Source organism: Balearica regulorum, chromosome 8 (genome assembly GCF_011004875.1).
Source record: "Balearica regulorum gibbericeps isolate bBalReg1 chromosome 8, bBalReg1.pri, whole genome shotgun sequence".
Lineage (NCBI taxonomy): Eukaryota > Metazoa > Chordata > Aves > Gruiformes > Gruidae > Balearica > Balearica regulorum.
The window spans coordinates 17,985,857-18,004,167 of record NC_046191.1 but is presented as its reverse complement, the minus strand read 5'-3'; the positions used below and the strand labels follow the sequence as shown (position 1 = coordinate 18,004,167).

At 42.9% G+C, this 18,311-nt stretch overlaps 1 protein-coding gene across 9 annotated transcripts in view; it reads right to left on the bottom strand.

Moving 5' to 3' along the window:
• LRRC8D (leucine rich repeat containing 8 VRAC subunit D) overlaps window positions 1-18,311 on the bottom strand; it is a 54,190-nt gene that overhangs the window by 20,864 nt on the left and 15,015 nt on the right. Inside the window, exon 1 of one of the 9 annotated variants that reach the window (XM_075759876.1) lies at window positions 17,865-17,887. The exons of 7 other annotated variants lie outside the window; for them this stretch is intronic. The gene's annotated coding sequence lies outside the window, so the exon portion shown is untranslated. Of the gene's footprint in view, window positions 1-16,569; window positions 16,593-17,864; window positions 17,888-18,311 lie in introns of those variants that run through there. One more of the 9 variants, XM_075759874.1, reaches the window with a different exon arrangement.

The window sequence follows — 18,311 nt, the reverse complement described above, 5'->3', positions numbered from 1 at the left end:
ACAAGTGTGTCTTATGAATCAAGCCATCTTTCCACAGTTAGCAAATGATGCAATTTATTCAGTCATCACAGTCCAGATCAGACCAGTGACACTGTAAGACATCACACAAGCAATACAATAGCATGTACTAAAGAAGTACTGAAAACTCATTTAACAAATAAAATCCATCTCATAAAAAAATCCCATGGGAGTCTTTTGCTGCAATATATCATCTGTGTTTCAGACTCAACATTCCAAAATATTTAGCTTTTTCTACAACAAAGAATTTCACTTGTGTTGGAATGACTGCATGCAGGGAAAACATCAACTGTGCTTCTTGATGCAGCTCTTAAGAGCTAATTCATAGCATCTATGACTTTAACATTGTATTTTCCTCTATTCAAAGGTCCAGTATCCATACTTGATGCTTTGCCAGATGAGTGCTATATTAAGCTAGACAGGCAGCCCAGGGAGGTAGGACTGAGCTGTTACATTTATCCTTGCACAGAGCTTCAAAGGAAGTCTACTCACTGGTCCCATCTTTGGGCCACAAATGGCATGACTATATAATAACCATTCCCACCTACAAAGACAGAGATGCTAAAATGCTTGATCTTTTGCATTTGCTAAAGTTTTAAAACTTTTAGTGCATTACCATTATTGTGATGTTCTTGTCTTAAGACTTCACTCCCTCTCTTTACAATTCTGCAGGTTCCTTTCCATCAAGACTCTTGGACAGTGCAAAGACATGGGTCACAAGACACATCCAGGAGCTGACTGGCTTTCTTTGAGCATGTATACATATGTTTCTGTGTGGACGCAAACAGTGACAAACACAGAAGAGAGCTCTCTGCTCTTCAAGTGACAACTCAGGAGCATACTGAGGTAGACAATGCCAACATGACTCAGCAGCTACTCCCAGTGCTTGGAGACCGTGAAAGGGAAGCAGCAGTGAAACAACCCTCACAGTCACAATGCCTGTACTTATACCTCCCTGTCAACAATTTCTGTCCATTAGTATTGACCAGATGCAATTGCCATACACAAATAAAGTTGTGGGTGTGCCTGTGTTCACCTGCATGTAACCTTGGGAGGGGGGAAAAAAAGGGGGGGGGGGGGGGAAATTAATGAAATCTGAAAGATTTGTAACTCCAATTTAAGAACAGAGAGAAGCTTTCTCCAAAACAAGTGTCAGGAGGTAGTTAATAAAGGAAATTGGAGACTTTTCCTTGACAAAAAACACAGCTTGGCCTTCTTCCTTCCACATCTTAAATCTCCTTGCTGCATTCCATTCCTCTCTCCACTTCTGAAGACATCAATCCTCAAACACAAACTGTGCGTTTTCTCTGCACATCAATTACTTTAAATACAACGGAGGGACACTGTACAAGTATGATCACTGAAAAGTGGAATGCTCAAAACCAGTTTGTTACTCTGATCTACATATATTCTGTTTGTGTATCAGCATGTATGCCCTGCAATCACAGGCACAATGACACATTTTATCATGCAGGGTGCGTTCTCCCTTTATCACCACCTCCCCTTTGTACATACACCCTCAGTGTTCCTTCAGCCAGCACTACGATCCTTCTCGTATTAAATTTAGAAACAGACCTCTGAATCACCAGTTCCTGTTGTTGAAAGTAGCTAGAAACAGATGTTACAGCAAAAGAAGTTTCCCAGTAAACAATTATAATCTGCCCACTACATTAGACCCCATTGTTACAAAATGTTTTTAAGCCCTAGGAGGTTTTATAGATGTATGTAAAACTAAATTTCATTCCCCAAGGTGCCTAATCCTTCCTAGAATCATATTAATTCTTATCCATAATGGTATCACGCAGCAGCGAGTTCCAGAGGTTAACTGTCCACTACAAAAAGAAGAAAAAACCACCAAAAAACCCAAAATGTTGCTTATGAACTCATTACTTGTGAGCCTCCCACTGCACTTACTCCAACTTTTCCTTGTCGCTTCTTCAGATGCACCCTCAAGAAGGGGAACAGAAAGCGCTAAGCTACTACTGTGCAAGAAGAGCAGCGCAAAGATTCCAAAACTGGTTATATGCAGGAAAAATCAGTTCCAAAGAGAGGAGAGCAGAGCTCAGCCAGCACTACACACAAGCTAATCCACCCTGCAGAAAGGAATTACTTCCTAGCACAAGCAGGGTGGAAGTGCACCCACGTTTCCCAGTTTAAGTCCATGAGGAATCACATGCAAGGTTATGAAACTCTTGGCAACCGCTTGCAGACTCCAATTTCTTCTGTTGCTCTCAAAATATGTAACAGGGGAACTACGTATCTCAGGCCAAGAGGCACCGTGCATCCATGCACCTCACATGTATGTATATACACACACACACAATATATACTTTCTGTGAGAGAGGGCAGCTGGTGCTCAATTATTCAGCACATGAGGAACATTTTGTTTTGCAGGTTTATACAGTCCCAGCTATGAATTACTGAAGCCAAAGGGACACCACAGAGCACTACACTCAATTATTCCTGTATTTAGCCCAGAGGACTACATGTAACTAAGCCAAACCTTTGTTTGCCTAACATAACACTTCCAGAAAAGCTTTCAGCCCTGGGAACATTTTGGGTGGAATCCACCACTTTCCTTTGTCATTTATTTTAGCCTCCAGCGGGCTCTCCCTCAGAAGGTGCTTTCCACCAATTATCAAGTCACCCCATTTATCTATCAAGAAACAACAGATCTAGCAACAGAACGAGCTTCTCAGGCTCTCCTTGTGGTACCTGAACACCACCCAGCCTTCAAATATCTCAACTCTTTTCTGAACTCACTTCTGTTTTCAACAGGCTGCTCACGACTCCAGAATCACACACAATTCACCTTCTTTTGCCCATTGCCCCTCCTATATACACCCAAACTCGTACACCTTACTGCCTTGTAAGACAGCAGTCATGTCCAGTTCTCTATTCACTGTCCCCCCAAGTAGTCTTCTCCTCAAGCTCCTATTCTGTCACTATGCTGAAATACAACGCCTGCAGGCCCCATGATCTTGCATCAGACTGTATTAAAGTGCACTTATGATTGATACAGCTCACCAGGATACCCAGATTACTCTGTACAAGCTGCCTTGTCCTCGCTCACCATGCTGCCTAGCACGACATGGCCTGCCAACTGTATCAGTACAGATCCTGTCCTTCTCTCCAAGTACTTGATGAAAAGGTTCAATGGAATCTGGCCTCACCTCAATCCTTAAAACAGATTTCTACAATCATTCCCATTTGATAATGATTCACCACCAATGACTAACTTGTAAACATCAGTTAGTCAGTTCTTAATTCATTTACTTTTGCAATACCACACAGCACTAACGCGTCAGGACAGGAATCCCAGAAGGGGTATGTCAAAGTCCTAACTGACTACCTCTGTTGTTGCCGAGAAAGGGAACCATAGGTAGCACTTGGAAGGAGCCAGGGAGTAGTAGGGGACCACAAGGCTTGGGCTGTCTCTGCATCAGATGCCTTTTGAAGACGTAGCTTTACTACATCTCATGCAGGTCCCTCTCTCAAGTAAAACTTAAGTTTCCGGTATGTCACCATGTTTGCTAACACACATTTCCCTTGAAGTTACACAGACTGATATTAGTCTGTCTAATGTTTTATCAACTGAATCTTGCATTAACTTTTCAAATATTTTGATGAAGATTAAGGTCAAGCTAGCTGGAATATGGTTAAATTGGTCATCCACCCTTCCCACGTCTACTCTGGCACAGTTAATTAAGACCCTCGATACCAACAGTTATTAAGAATTGTCTGCAAGCCTGCAGACTTTTCAGCAAGCTCTTTAAAACAATCAAGTCATAGAATCATAGAATGGTTTGGGTTGGAAGGGACCTTAAAGATCATCTAGTTCCAACCCCCCTGCTGCGGGCAGGGACACCCTCCACTAGACCACGTTGCCCAAAGCCCCATCCAACCTGGTCTGAAACACTTCCAGGGATGGGGCCTCCACAACCTCTCTGGGCAACCAGTTCTAGTGCCTCACCACGCTCACAGCAAAGAATTTCTTTCCAACATCTAATCTAAATTGACCTTCCTTCAGCTTAAACCCATTACCCCTTGTCCTGTATGTCTATCCCTAGAAGGTAGTAAATCCTTATTCATTAAGATGGATTTAATTCTCTCTTGGAATGGCATTCATGGTATCACATTCTGCAACTTCCCAAATATGGAACAGTATTAACAAATATTTCTACTTTTCTTGCATGAGCTATTTTATTAACCCCCTCTAGTAACTGGAATTATTTGTTTCTTAACATATATTTCAGCTGTAAAAAATACACAGCGTTAACCCTCTAACTTACTAACTTCTAATGTGCGCTAATTCTCATGTATCCATTGTTCCCTTAATTACTGTCTTTTGCTTTGAAATTTCTACATGTGTTCTGAAGCTAGAGCGCTGTTAGTATAGTTGCTGACTTTTTTTTAAAACCAGAATTTCAGCTTTTGGGTTTAGTGTCTTCTTATAGAGATCTCCATTTTCCATTCACATTTTTCTTATTACAGTAACACCCAGTTCTCTGTGACAACAAATATGGTCTTTTGAAGCATTAAGTATAATTTCTTTGGGGCTGCTCTCTGTTTGTCCATCCTGTTCATAACTGGGTCACACTCAATGGTCCCATGGCAACCACCAACTTCCAGTTGTGTGATACCAAAGTCCACAATAGCTCTGTCTCAGCTGAAGAGCTGAAACAAGAGCTGACCTGCAATGGGCTGAATTTCCAAGGCACTGAACACCTTCCCATGATTCCAACAGGATGTTCAGCACCTCGGAAACAACAAAACTAAACAAGCCAGTATGATTGCTGATTAGCCATTTTGGACGTGTCCAAAAAACATTTTTAAAAGATCTATATTTATTTCTCCTGTTCCTTGACTGTCAAGATAAGGCATTTAACCAAGTCACCAATTTGGTGAGTCAACCAAACTGGAAACACACATTCAGGCTGCTCCTCCTCCTCAGTCTGATCCTCACCCAGGTTAATAGCTTCTGCATCCTACCAGCCATCTGCTGCTCGTGTGATGAAGGCAGAATGAACTGACCTCAGCCCCATCCCAGTGTGCACTACCACAGAAACTGCAGTGCTACACAGCGGTCTCAGCAGAGAAGGCAGTGCAAAGCACGTGCGCTGAGTGTAGATACTACATTCCTTATCTGCCCAAGGTGGAAGCATCTACACTCTACCTGGATTTGCACATGCAGTTGATTAAACTTTAGTACAGAATTAGTCCTTACGCTGTAGGACCACGTCTTTCACAGGGCAACAAAACTTAATGTATTCGGCAAGAAAACCACAACGTTTGGTTTTGTAATTGCTATGATAGTAGGAAAAAACATTCAGAATCTTCCAGTTTCACAACTTTATTTAAATAAAATATGCTAACTATTCATACACAGTGATCTGTTAAAGATCCTAGAAGCATGGTGGTAGCAGTCTACAGATGTAATTCTGCAGTTCAACACACATGATGGATTTCTCCACATCATCAGGAATCCCACATGGCTCCTGAAGCACATACTTGCATGCATTTAGCTAGGGTAGAAATTCCTTATGATGTTTAGCAAGAATCTAAATTTAGTAGCTGAAAAGGAGATAACCTGGGTTCTTGCTGTACATCAGTCACTGCAGCTTATTTTGCCCAACCAAAAATGACTAAGGCAAAATACATACAGCAGTTCAGTCATTCCTCCCCTTACCGAAACAGCAAAATGGGAAGGCAAGTGGGGGGGGGGAGACTGTAGCAATAAAAGCTATAGGATTAAAAAGCAAAATTGAGAGCCTTACCCATACCTTCTGCAACAAATTCCCCCTAAACTAGGCAGCAAATATTCAAAACCACTAGCCTGTGCAGACAGTTCAGTCTGAAGCGTACACTCCCTGTGCTGGATTCCTCGGTCCCCTCCTCTCAGGCTTGAGGTAAACATAACTATGCAGGTTGCCAGAAGCCTCAGATACTAAACCATTCAGCCTTTTTCTACTACCTGGAGTTTGCCAGAGTTCTCTGCTTCATGCACATATCTAAAAAAAAACTTTGTATAGGATGGGAAGAATCTCAATTTGGGCTGGAAGTCCAAGATTTGCTGGGAGGGCTCATAATCCTCTAAGCTCCTTCATCCTCCTGCCCATCAGCTTACAAAAATCTCACAAGAAATCAGCAGCGTTACCCACTTAAGTAGTGCATTCCATTCACTATGCAAGATTAAATACATGAACTAGAAAAGTTTCTACTGAAACTCTCAGGTCATCACACAGTTAATGACAGGTTTAAGATGCCACAACAACATTTCAAAGGTCTACTGCAAAGACTAAAGGCAGTTCACATTCCTCTCAGAATTTCTCCTTGAGGTTAGCAGAGTCTGAAGGAGTTGCTTGAATATTAAATTCAGATGAAAGTACAGAGTGACTTTAAAATACAAGTGTTATTCCTGACTAGTAACACATCTATGTCCACATGAACCCTCCCAAATCCTTAAGAACAGCCTTCCTGTATAACATAATCCACTTTGAGGCTTTGTCTGCATAAGGCACTTTGAATTACTTCTTAAGAGACAAAACCCACACAAATTAAAAAATTGATTGATTACACTGCTTGGGACCCTCTTTTCCAGAATCAGAGTGACTCTCAATTATTCTGCCTCAGAGATGTAGGGCAGTTGAAGCAATTAACTTTAAAGTCACACCTTCAGCTGACTCAAGTAATTTCTCAATGGCATGTGAAGACAAGCCCATAACTCCAGAACCACACACAGGATTTACTCAGGAGTAACTGTCCAAAATATCTCCCTTGGGAGACAGGCCCAGACAACACAACACATCAGGATGCTGGTTCAACACGAAACCATTCTAAGAAGAATGCAAGAAACCACACAATCAGAAAAGCTTGAATTCTGGTAAATAAATTCATGACTCTCTATTTGCCAGGTTTGTTTCAGAGAAGCATTTCCAACAGGCACCTAGCCTTAGTTTGAAAAGCCTCTTATTCTGACACAATTTTCCAATCCTCCCCTCCCCATCCCTACCCTTTCTTTGCAAGCTGCATCCCCCAGCTGCTCTTTCCCAAACCCCAGCCTGCCACCCCAACAGTGGACACGGGGCACAAAATGCGACAGTCCCTTGTTGTAAGGTTTCAAGCATCACCTGAATACAAGACAAAGCAGCCTGGAACAGGAATTGCAGGTTCAGATCCAGCAGAGAGGAGCCTTGGCTTTGGATGCTCCCTCCCCCACAGCTAGGCTCTCATTTTTTTTTTTCCTGGGGATACATTCTCAGATCAGAGCCACGGCCCGCTGCAGATATAGATCAGCTTTGCTCATCCCACAGTTCTCTGTCACTGACAAAAAATAGCTCTGGAGGGAGAGGAGGAGGTTTTCAGCTGTTTTCTTCTCTAGTCCTCTCTAGCCATTTCCTCTTTGTCCGCTCCATCCAGCTTTTATACCTTGCAATAAGGGAGAAGCCATTTTCTTATGTTCATGGCTTGATGTCAGAGTAACTGTTTTCTTACCCTATGGAGCCAGTAAATCCCCAGATCTGCCTTAAAACCAAATTTAATAGTAGCCACAATGTTCCAGCAGCACCCACAACAACATGATCAGCAGGCTTTTCATGGAAGAGCTGAAAGAAACTGGCATCTTCCTTGTTTCCTTACCCAGGGCAGCCCAGAGAAGCAGCTGGAGCCAGACAGGACTGGTCCGGATAGATGCTTCTACTAAGGCACCACTGATACTCTACAGGGTTCAGAAGAACCACAGGAGAGGGACATTTTCCTAGACAGGATCAAAAATAGATGGCTTTAAGATGGCTGGAAAGCATGTAATATGCTATTCTTCGATTTTCTCATAAACAGTAACTTTATTCTTCCTGAAACATTGATTGACATTTGATCCTGTTATGAACAACTCTGAAGCCTCCCCCACAGAGCATCTAAGCTGCATCACATTAAAGCTGTTCCTTTCTCCTTGCCTCCAGCATATTCCTAACATGTAAACAACTCTGCTGTGCACACCAGCAAAGGCACGGCTAGCTAGTGAAAGCTGCAGCACTAAGGGCACCACAGGAACCCATCCAATCCTAATAACCCTAATTTCACAGGGCACTATTTACTAACTAGAAGGCAACTGCTATTAATGCAAATATACACTTGAGAAATGATCCCATTAGACTAGCTGAAAGAATATTAGAGTACTATTTTTCATGGATAGTCATGTTTCATAGGCTTTGTTACTCCCCATAACCCAAACATGCAAGAGAAGTCAGTTGAATGATGGAAGAATTGTGACAAGACTAGGAGAAAAGCAAGTGTCAGAAAATCCAGGCAGGCTCAGTTGATGTGACACCACATGACAAGTAATGTTCTTGTGGCCAAGCCTGAAAACCTATAGGGACTATTTCCAGTTCAGCTTAAAAACAAAAAAACCCCACCAAAACCAAAACTCTGCAGAACAGATGAGAAGTGAGATTGAAGTGATTAGCAGGAGAGAGACTGTTATAAAAGTTACCAAAATCTAATGCAAAAGCATTGCCTAGCCACATATTTTGTGTAGGTTAACTCCTGCTTTGCAGGCTCTGGACCAAGTGCGCAAGGTCAGCTGCCCTGGTGACCCCTGTGCCTCGGGGCAAGTTCAACAGCCAGATCCACCCGCTCTGCCACAAATCCCCTAACAGCATCATTGCTCAACCCACAAACCCCCCTCCGCAGGCAAGTCTGCAAGTAAGAAAAAGTAAGGTCTGGAGGAAACACAGGTCATCTCTGACCCCTCTCATCCATCCAGGGGTTCTGCAGCGATCCCACAGGAAAAGCAAACGCAACTGCAGCTACTTGTGTTTAGGGCCTTCTCTGCACTAGGAGGTTTCCAATGCTGGAACACAGAGGGAAGCAGCTCTGGAGCTGTGGACTGCCTACAGCTGCACCGCCAGGGCCTAGAGCAGCCCAGGGTGCCTCGGGACATTTCCTTCCGACCCGTGCAATTGCACGTTTTGCCTCCTGTTAAAACAGAGCCCAGTGATTTCTTGCTGTCCTTCTGTCCACACCTACTCAACAAAGTGGAGCAAATCAGTTATGTCCCAACACCCACTAGCTTCCTTTGGCTTACTTCACACATTCAAAAATGTCAGACTACAAATTCCAGACCCGGCTTCTTCCTTCCACAGCGCAAAAAGTCACCCTAGTCACACATATCCTTCTCCCCTCCCACTTCTCATCAAATTCCACTGCCCATACCGTCGCCAGAGCAAGTTTTATCTACTTGAAGCCATGAAATCATCCACTTCTTCACAGCACCTCTCAAGCAAACAGCTTTCCTGTCTTCCTCTCTCTACAACCCAGCAGGTGAACACCCACTCAATCCGGCATGTGACATCTACCCAAGAAGGTTCTACTGGAATAAAACAAGCATTCAAGGAGGTCTAGTTTTATAAATAAAATTGCATCTCCTTCCCTGCAGCTAAAATTTCTTCATCATCCTCACATTTTCTACTTTTAATCCTTTTAACACAAATTAAAAGAAAAAAGCCTTCTCCTTCCATATTTTGTGCCAAGGCAAATGTCTGGTTTATTACAAAGGTCAAACAATCTCTTTTTACAAAACTAACTGGAGTTTAGCTCCAATGCTATCATTGCAAAGCAGTCCTGCACGCTCTCTTTTTCCACTCTAAAAACCCTACTCATGGTAACTCTGCATCACATGAGAAGTGTTATAAAGAATTTATACAGCAGTGCAACTAAATCGTAACTTCTAAGGTAAATTAAAGTTCACGGTTAAAGCAGGCCAAAGTGTATCGCTATCTGCAAGCTGGAAAATTTAGACAACTCTTCACAGACTCAGGCCTTGAAAAGTGCAGGGTTCAGCTGCTGAACCCTACATATCTGACAAAATGCAATGTCACAAACATCAACACCAGAAGGCTGTAGCTACATCTCAGTGCCAAAAATCTGACAGCCATCTCCTTTTTAGAGGAGCCTGATCAGAAAGCTATATAGCCTAGCAATAATTCAGGATTTAATGACTAAGGGGACCATTGAACTGAAAATGTGAAGTATTTCAGGTTTGAATTCTGAACGATAGTGACAGCCCCAGTCAAAGTTATTTTCATTCACCTTTCACGTTTATAAATAAATAAAAATGAAAGAAAGGTTGGAGAGTGGCTTTTTGTACAGTCAGCAAACAAATGCCTTGATGTATATTCACCGTGCACTAAACATTCAGCACCAAAAATGCCCAGGACTGCAGACAGCATGGCTTTAATTAATAAAAAGACAAAACCCAGTTTATTACCTTTTCTACGATCAGAGCCACAAGACCTACCTAGTATCAAAGATCTGCCCCAGACAGGAGCACTCCGAGGGTATCAATTCACCTCTTAAAGGATTTCAAAAGGCCACTGAAGCTTCCATGCCTTCCATGAATTGGTTGTGATTGACTCCCGGTCTTTAGCCTACCACAGTTGAAAAACTCCTCAAATAGAGATTATTTATGCTAATTTAACTGAATTCAAAGGGCCAGTTTTGAGTCATCCCTTCAGGGTCACACCGGGGTCTGCAGCATTCTCCACTTTTACCACTATCCCTGCATAAAGGCACCATGGACCTAGGGTTTCCCGTTAGACACCCAGCTCCAACACAAACTTGTAGAAACATAAGGCCTTGACTGACAAAGCCTGTTGAGGAAAAGCAAATGAACCTGCATGCAAGAGCATACAAACACTAAGAAATGGGAATACCTTTACCCATGAAGCACCTAGTATACCAGCACAACTCAAAAAGGTTATGAAGTAAGTATAATTAACCCTAACACTTACACCAAAATAAAGGGAACACTTGGCTCTTTCAAAGTGCTGTAACCTCATCAAAACACTCAAACTGAATTTGACATTTATATCTCTATAAGTAACATGTAAGCAAAAGCAAAGAAAAAGCAGCATTTGCAGTTCAGGGAAAGACATCAAAACAAACATGTCCATAGTACTCAAATGCTAAACTACATGTGGGAATCTGATGATCTTTTGAATGGTTGAAAGCTGGGAAAGGGCTTCTTGTTTTTAAATTAATTATTAATCAATCTTTTCAGCCTTCAAACCCCTGCAATGACTCATCCACTTTCTTTACCAAAGTCTAAATTGTTATGAGAAGACTGCAATTCCACTAGAGCATTACCCTCCTGAGTGCAATACTTAACCCTGCATATGAGAAAGGATTTTAGTAGGTTCATTCCTCTCTCCCACAAAAAGATCATGTTCTCAGTGAACCTGAAAAGAAAGTCACAAAAAAAGAAAAGGCAAAACAATATTTAGAATTTTTACACTGAGAGAAACAAGAGAAGATAAAAGTCCACCTCAGTTATTCACAGCAAAGCCAGTGTTGTTCTGGTGACAGTATGCACTGCAAGCAATGAGAGAATTCACATCATCAGAAGTCCTCAATAATCATGCCATTAAATGATCCAATTCTTTTACACTCACACAGACAGTTCCTATTGTCTGTAAAGGAATTAGCTTTACAGAAGAATGGCTTGATAGGAGGTGCTTTCTAAGCTTACAAAATTAAGAACTTGATCCTATACCCCACACAAATGTAAACCTGTTTTCAGAGTTAAGAGCTCTATTAAATAAATGAAGCTGCAAGACTGGAGCTCAGCTGGCGATACCTATGTAGAGAGCTTGCTCTTCTCCTGCGCTAAAATTATATCAGAACATTACAACACATTTGCATATCTCCCACACATGCAACTTTTTCCCCAGCAGTAACAAGACGACGACATCAAGGCTCAGAAGACCAGGCAGAGATAGAATGGGAAGGTGGAGATTCCAGCAGGAACACCCAGACTGAAGTGCAGCAGCTCCCAGGGAAGGTGCTGCCTTGCTACTTGCCGATGTCTTCGCCTTCCTATCAGGCTCCCACTTATCAGTGTCAAATGTGAAACTCCACCCAGGAAACAAAAAGCTTCCTATTGTTTTCTCCTCTCTCCGCAGCCTCCTGGCTACTATCGGGAAAAGTGGTATCACTCCACCCTTTCTCCATGAGAATGGTTTCCATTTTTCCCTTTTACTATGTTCAGCCTTGCAGCTACAGTGGAATAGGAAGAACAGGAAAAATAAGTCTCTGCTGAGTTCTCTCTCCCGTATGGTTTTCCTGGGAATATTTCCAGTGGCAGCCCACACTGCTGCCCTTGACTTTAATCACGCAGAAGTAACATGAAATTCACATGACTCTTGTCAGCTTTCCAGCCACACAAGTTTCACAAAAACATCAATTAAAACAATCAGACCTTCCAACTTTAACCTAGCAAAGCTATAAAAAAATTACAGGTAGCAGACCTCTTGGAAGAATTTGATTTACACATTGGTGCACGGTTATTTTCAGAAAAGCTTTTAGTTAAAAAAATAGAAATGATGACAGTGCTGAAGATTTCTGGCACCTTATCTCCTCCCAAGCTGCCAGTTAAAAAAAAAAAAAAAAAAAAAGATCCAAGTAATAAAAAGTTACTATCAATCACAGGAAAATACCTGACCTGCCACAAATAAAGCATTACTAAGATGTGAGAGTAAGTTTAAGTGATTTTGAAAGCCAATAGCAGAATCCAGTGTCAAATTCAAGGTGTACTACATACTAGACTAGACATTGTAGCCTGAATGCTCAAGCTGCACATACCCGTGGGCTTCCCTCTGATTCTTTCCAGTGGCCCATTTTTCGCAGTCCCACCCTACCATCGCATCCCAATAGCAAAGCTCAGTTAAAATGCAAGTAGAACAAGTCAATTAATCTGACACTCAGGAAAATCTCAAATATTGTATAGAAAAATTGAAAACAAGCCCATACAAGTGAGACAGCGTAACAACAACAGACTAAATACAATACCCCCCAAATGAACAATAAGTGTTTATTATTGATTATATTAGCTGGAGGGAAAGTGCCTTTGTACCATAATTTGATGAAGACGCAACTAGAAAGAAATGAAACAATCAAAAATTACGTTTGCTAGTATCAAATCAGGCTGAGTACACATCATACACACAGGGATGAGACACTACTCTAGGAAGCAGGCTTTCTGACACCAGCACACTTAAGATCTAAATTACCATGGACTAGGGAACAGAAAAATGCAGAACCGCATGAAAGGAAGGCAAACCCTGCTTACAAAATAGCAGTGAGTCAGCTCCTGAGGACTGGTCTATGACTGCTCTGAAAACAAGATGCACATTCCTTATGTGCCCTCCGGTTGTACAGAATGAAAACAAGTCCATCCCCTAAGTACACTTTTAGATGATACTCCAAAAATGGCGTCAAAAAACATCAGCCACACTGTTTAACCCATTCAAACTTCAGAAAACATTTTCAACCAGTGCTGATCCACACAGCCTTTTAACCCTACACACATCTATCCGTGTTTGGTGCATTTAATAAGCAAGAAAAAAACCCCATATCCCTGGCCTCAGATGAATCAGAAACAGCTTATCTTGGGGATACCTCCAACTCTAAAAGGCCACTGAGTTATTTTTAAGAGAACCTCTTTCTAAAATGCCATGACCCTTTAGCCTGCCTAGTTCTATTATCTGTGATCAGACTACCCAGAAAGCCAAGAATAAGCTCCAAGGCCTTTTGTGACAAGCTGTGAAACTCAGCCATTTAATATTATAAGGAACACTAAGTAACGTGGCTACTCCGAGCATTCTGTTGAACACAACTACATTTGTCCTCATTCGAAAAAATCGAAAGATAGCTGTCGGGTACCTTAGCCCTTGCCTGCAAGCAGCTCTCTCCTTGACCACATTATTTTGTTGTTGTTTAGGGACTATCTGGGGGCTTTCTGGTCTTTTCCTCTTTTTTTGTTGTTTTCAGATGTTATTGGTGACTGGGGCTTTTCCTGATATATTGACTATTTCTGAAAAAAAAAATAATATTACTGCAGCACACATGCAGGAAAATTATAGGTCAAATAAGTCAGCTCCATCAGTTATTTCTTTGCTGACAAATATTAAAACAAGGTGCTGGCCACTGAATATCAAGCCAGCATACACTGAATGGAAGTGCCCTGTCCAACCCCTCCCAAAAGAACAGAAACCTTGGAACTGGCTCATTTCAGGGAAAGGATTAAAGGTTGTTTTTTCAGGTGTTGTTCTTGCACACTGAATCCCTCTGACAGACATTGCAGTTTATCATTACTAACACTTATATTGCAGAAGTACCTAGAGGCCTCAAGTAGGTCAGGGCCTCAGCATACAAGGTACAGAATACATGCATAATACTCGACAGCCCTTGCCTCATCATATTTTTCAAGTGTTTGTCTTCCCCCTAACACAGCTATGTGAGCAACCCACGCAAGTAAAAGAAACTCAGTGACACCCCACCTAAGTTACACCGATGATGTATGTAAGTGCTATCCAACACATAAGGAAAAGAGAACTCACTCTACTCCTCGTTAGGATATTACATGTAAGGATCTAGCTAAATGTCAAAGCAAAGCAGGTTTTGGGCTTTTTACGTTGGCATAGCTCCAGATATTGTAACAAAGACAGAAGTGGCTGTTGAAATAAGCTTTGGTAAATGTTTATCTTCCCATCCCCTACAACCTAGACATACCCTTTTAGCGAAAGAAAGGGTTTCTCAGTTGTTGCCATCAGACCGAACCCTGGTTGAGACAGAGCAGGGGTGCAAAACCAAAACAAAGAAAAAATTCACATGAGCTATATGGAGAGAAACTACGGACTGCTAAAAAACGCATTTGCGTATCTTAGATTAGCTGCATTAAAGATGGGCAAACATGCCATGAATCTGAAATTATGCTAACAAGATGATGGTAAAATAATCAGGTTGCCAGGAACTCCAAGCTGACAGCCAGTTATCCCAGATTGTCCAAGTCTAAATACACATAACCAGGACAGCACAATCCAGAGGAAAGAGGACCAATACATTCCCATACCATTACTCATGCTTTTTGCTCCACGCTGCTGTCCCTTCTGATACCTCCCTGCCCCACCACTACCCAACTCTGCCCTCCCAAACTCTCATCCACACCCTGCAGAACTTCCCTGCAGCTCCCCGTCCCATTCCCTCAGGTGCAAAGGAAATACTGGCATTGCTATGGATCTTCACTGAAGTCACCACCACTCAGCTGCTGCCCAGGGACTAAGGAGTACACGGACTTGGGAAAAACAGCCATTACTCATCAAACAAAAGGTGGTAACTCAACATGGGACTATCTGGCTCTGTCACAGCCTATTCCTTCTTCCATCTAAAGACAATCCCATACAACATCTCTATTTCCACAGCTTCCCCATCTCCCTCACACCACAGGAACATCCGCTGCCCCCACCCTCCGGCAGCACGACCAACATCCCAGCCCACCTTCATGGGAGGCAGTGAGTCACCACGCAGCATGACCTGCTGATAAGGGAGGGCACACGGGACTGCCAGAGCCAGCAGCAAATACAGCCGGACCCCAGACGGTTGTAACCCTGGTGCAAACAACAATCTGGGTTGTTGGTGGTGTTTTTTTTTTGAGGTGGGGTGTTGAGCTTTGCCTCTAAAGCCCCAAACCACCATGTTTCCTCTGTAGAACCGATTGAAAAAAACCCAACAAAACCAAAACCAACAACCTGGGCAGCATTCTCCTTAACTACTGCAGAACTTCAAAACGGCATGGTGGGAAGGGGGGGGAAAGCAGGGGCTGTCTGGGTTTTTCCTTTTTTACAAAATTACTTTCCGTGTTTGGGGTTTCCCTCCCTCCCCAGCGTTTCAAACATCAGTAATGTTAGCTAATCATTGAGTTCCTTATCTAATGACTTGAACTGCCCATAAAAACTGTTTTGCAGCCTGCCTGGAAAAACATTTTACTTCAAAAGGTAGCAGATTCACTTTATGAGCAGAAAAATCACATTTATTTTTTTTTGCCCAGCTCCTGCAGAATGTAAGAGTTAAGGAAATGGGAATTGATCAAATCAATTGTAATTATGCACAGAAAACTTTTCCACAGCTTCCAATAATACACTGAGCGAGCAAGAGCTACTTTATGAAATGCAAAGTCAGGTAACTGGAAAGTTTGGGAGTTTATTGCTCAGCAACAAAGGCCAGGATTTTATATATTCAGTCACCAGAGGCAGTGGAATGTTGTAATTGCAAGCAAACTCTAGCACTTGAAATAATAAATAAAACTAGAGAAACGTATTACTTATTTAAAATTTTTCGAAAAGAGGCCCATAAAAAGCTGTGGACAGAGTAACACAATATTACAGCTAAACCACAGCAGCACTAAAATAATTGGGCAAAGAGCTGTTTGTTCATTTTTTCCCTTGCAGATCTCTCTCTCTTCCCCCATCTTTACCATCTGAGGCGCCAGGCAATTATTTCACCAACTTCTTATGGTATGTCCTTTTCACCATCAGGAAGTACAAATACAGCATTACTAGACAACGTGTCAGGCCCACCTACACAAGGAAAGCTGGGTCTTGGAAAAGGCCGACTTTTCCCCATCTCATCCCAATCCCTTCTGTGGTTTCTCAATTGTTGGAAGTGTTTCATCTCCCTGTGAAAACAAATCGGGTATGGACAAGGACAGGCATACCTTACCCTTTGATGCTGAACCTTGCTATGCTGATTTGGTGCTCCAACGTTCACAGCCAGCCTCTAAGAGAGCAGGAGCACAAGCACACTGCGATGGTGCTCCCTTATTCAAGGGAGCATCACTTACCAAAGACAAGGGACGAAGCTTGAGGGAGCAACCACACGTTGAGAATCTCTTCCCATCTATCCAAAACGTACCTCCTGAGATTACAGTCAAGAACTCAGAGCAGGTAAATATTTCCAAACAACATCATGTTGTGTCAAAACACATAGCTAATATTACCGCAGCCTACTGAATTTGGTACACATCCAGTAGGAAACAGGTCTATACACACGAAAACATGCAACGCGCCATTACTCCGCTGAAGGTTTAAAGAGAGCACCGCTGCACTTTTACCCTGCTCAGATTTTTCTCTGCTACAGCAAGCTTGCTGACAAACACCGATGAGCACCGTCTCTCCCCACCCTGTGCTGCAGTCGGTATCACTGCCCAGCCGGGCTGGGCTCAGGCTCACCGGAGGACCAGCTGGCTGGAAGCAACGCGGTTCGGACACGTGGCTGTGGGGACTGGCTTTTGTTATCAGTAATGGACAAGTCTCCTGCCTACGCGAAGAAACATGGGAGCAAAACCAGTGGGAAAACCACCAAAGTAGGGCTATTTTCTACTTTCTGTATCTAATGTTAACATTGAAAATTCTGCTGGGAGGACAGGAAGAAAGAAAAGATAACCTGACATGAAAACTGTAACACTGAGCAAGGCACACAGAAGTCCTTTTCATTGCAAAGGAGCCATCAAAATGACATCTATATCTATACCTAAGGAAAAATTTACTTCTGCCTTTGAGGCAGCCTTGGCAATAACACTGTTGCAAGCAAAAACCAGTTTATTGGTTTGGGGGGAATTTAAATAAATTTAAAGCTATTAGTTAATTAATAAACTTCTAATTACTGCCTCTGGTACTGAAACACACGGAGGGGGTGGTAAAAAACATCCCTTGCTCCCCAATCTTCTTGCCGTACCTGGTTCTGGCAGGGAGGCGACAGGGCCGGTGCGCGGTGCTCCCTGCACCGGCCAGGGTCCCTGCAAGGGACTTCAGGCTCCCCTCCGGCACACCACCGGTCCCTAGTGTCAGCCGGGGAGCCGGCTGGAACCGGCCATGACCGGCGCAAGGCAGCCCTGTCCTCCTCCCTCAGCCCTCACTGCCAACACTGTGCCAACCATGGCCGATACCAACATCGACATAACACGGTATGCGAGCAGGCAGACCTGCGGGAGCCCCTACAACATGGCGGGAGCATACCTCAGTAGTAAGTTAAAAGTCAATCTGCAGACGAACGTCCAGGAAAGTCTGCAGTATGCAACACGTCTGGAACCAGCACACCTTCCCCCAGTGGCTGGGGGATGCTTCAAAGCACACAGCTCTTCAGGACATCCATCTTTTGTCTGCCCTCTGCTAGCCGTTGTCATAAAATGATTTTGATTTTATGAAAATAAAATCAATTTTTGACGAGTGAGCTATTCCTGGTCTCACCCTCTGCCACAAGCTCACACAGCTCCAACACATGAAACACAAAGCACCATCAGCGCAAGCTACAGCTGACACTCACTCCACGAGCAGGTCAGAGCAAGCTGACAGGTTACCCCCTAACATTAAGTTTGGTATCAATACATTTTTACAATTAACTCATGCATAGCAAGTAAATCCGTCAGATTTGCCTCAGGAGAACAAACACTGTCTTACACCGCA